Source organism: Zingiber officinale, chromosome 6A (assembly GCF_018446385.1).
Source record: "Zingiber officinale cultivar Zhangliang chromosome 6A, Zo_v1.1, whole genome shotgun sequence".
NCBI classification, from domain to species: domain Eukaryota; kingdom Viridiplantae; phylum Streptophyta; class Magnoliopsida; order Zingiberales; family Zingiberaceae; genus Zingiber; species Zingiber officinale.
Window position 1 is genome coordinate 11045229 of NC_055997.1, and position 2660 is coordinate 11047888.

Here is a 2660-nt window from a genome sequence, read left to right on the forward strand (position 1 = left end):
TTTGCCTGATTTATTTTTTGAAGACCTTGTTCATGAGCCTTTGATAGGTTGCTCTTGTATTCTTTAAACTGAACGGTATAACATTATAATAATAAGTGCCTTCAGCAGTTGTAAAACTAACCTTTTCTTGATCTTCCTTGGCAAGCGATACTTGATGATACCCTTGATAGACATCCAACATACAGATAAATTCACAGCCAGAGGTGGAATCAACAACTTGATCAATGTGGGGTAAAGGATAATAATCGAACAAGCCTTGTTATGATCCCTGAAATCAATACAAATCCACCATTTATTTCCTAGTTTAGACATCAGAATGGCATTGGCTAGCCAACTAAGGAATTGAACCTCCCGAATGTAGTCTGCCTCCAATAACTTATCCACCTCTTCTTTAATAATTTTATTTTACTCATCCCCGAAATCTCACTTTCTTTGTTTAACCGGGCGAGTGTCAGGATAGACATGAAGCACATGCTCCATAATTGTAAAAGATACACCCTTCACTTCTTTAGACATCTAGATAAATACATCGTTGTTGTGGATCAGACACTCCACCAACTCAGCCTTAAGTTCAGGAGCCAAGTCAGCCGTTATATGAGTAGTGGCTTCTGGCCAACCAACCTGAATTTGTACTTCTTCCTTTCACTACAACAAAATCCTCATTCAACAACACTGAAACGACAACGGTTTTATGCTAAATCATTGTTGTTTTGACTTTTAACAACGATTTTAACAAAAATCGTTGTCTTTTAGCAGTTTTTTTGGCCTACGACAACAGTTTTTAAAAACCGTTGTCTATTTATATTTTTTTGGGGCTACGACAACGGTTTTTAATGGCTACGACAACAGTTTTTGAAAATTGTTGTCTATGTGCGCTTTTTTGGAGTTACGACAACGGTTTTTGAAAACGTTGTCTATTAAGTGATGTTGAATACCGGTGTTTTTTTCCTTCGCCGTTTTTTCCCCTTCGCCGTTTTTCCCTTTCGCCATTTTTTACCGCCGCTTTTTTTCTTTCCCTCTCCCCGAAATTTTTTTGCCGCCGCATTCCCCCCTTACCTTCTCTATCCCTAAGCATTTTCGTTCCTCTTTTCTCACAATCTCTCGCTCACTGGAGCCGCGTAGGAGCAGCATTAGCCGGGAAGAGCGATCGCATTTGTCCCCTCCCTCTCTCTCCGCCTTTCTCTGCTCCTCCACTACGGCCATCGCGGTGCCACCAGCGACGGAGCACTAGACGCGTCAGCCTTTTCCGGTGATTCGGATCCACATCCCCATTGCCGACGGTATCGTCGCTCTCGTTCTGATCGCTTATTGTGATGCCGGCGATGTTGTCGTATGCGACCCTGGGGAGGTGGAGGCGGCGCTGGGGCGCAGTCTGACCTTTGCCGAGGACATTTGGTTCCGCTACACCGCACGGATGCCCAACTACCTCCTATTTTACCACAACACCATCTTCCTCTTCGTCATTTTCTCCCTCGCGCTGCTCCCGCTCGCCCTCATCGAACTCGGCTTCCCTGCCTCCGTCTCCTCTTTCAAGATCCAGCCCAAGATCCGCCTCCCGCCGACCTCCTTCTTCCAATGCTATAAGGACATCATGCGGGTGTTCCTCCTCGTCGTCGGCCCGCTTCAACTCTCCTCCTACCCCCACCATCAAGGTCCCTTCTTGATTCCTTAGGGTTGTACTGCAGTTTGATCTATTTTCTGGGGAGAAAAAACCTCTTTATTAGTTCAATAACAAGTACCTCACTTTTTTTTTGCATTATTCAATTTGTAACATTTTCTGTTGATCTACTTTTTAATTACATAGCCGGATAAAAGCATCATTATTTTTCTTTCAACCCACTTTCTTGAAGATTTTTGTTCTATCTTTACTAAAAGAGTTATTTGTAGTTTGTGGGGATAAGGACTGGGCTTCCCCTTCCCTCACTATGGGAAGTGGCTTTGCAACTCTTGGTTTACTTCGTGGTGGAGGACTATGGCAACTACTGGATTCACCGACTAATGCACTGCAAATGGGGGTACGAGAAGATACACTGTGTCCACCATGAATTCACAGCGACTATTGGCTTTGCAGCACCCTATGCTCATATTCTTATAGCCATGAACTTGTACATTCAACAACAACCAAGCCTTTTTCCCACTAAGTGGGGTTGGCACAACCATGAACTTGTGCATCGTTTTTAGAAAATAGGCATAGAAATAATGCAACTTTCTCATATTCTATTTTTAATTGACTGTGAAAGGTCCTTTTCTTGTCTGCTACATATTCTGAAAGATTCTTTATATGCTTCCTGTACATATCAACGGATATAGTAGTGTTGTATTATTTCCAATCACACGGCTGTAACTTTTCACCGTTGGCCCTTGTAGCTTCAAAAGACAAACGATGAGCAATACCGTAGAATTCAAAAAACTGAGCATGCTCTTCAGGTGGCAGAGGTTTGTGCTATAAACAACTATTCTTGAAAATACATTGTTACACAAGCTTATATTTATATAAATCATGGAACCTTCTTTAGGAGGAGCTTCTAAGAGTACAATTGGAAGCAACAGCTAAGCCAAAGGAATTATCACAGGTAAGAAGTCTTAGTAAATCATAGCAGAGTTAACTCTCAGCATTTGTTTTGCTTACTTGTCTGGCTACATGATGAGTTCAATCAACA

At 42.3% G+C, this 2660-nt stretch overlaps 1 pseudogene; it reads left to right on the forward strand.

Annotated features, from left to right (window-relative positions):
* Positions 1-1322: 1322 nt before the first annotated feature.
* LOC121994605 lies at positions 1323-2181 on the forward strand (annotated as a pseudogene).
* The last annotated feature ends 479 nt before the right edge of the window (positions 2182-2660 follow it).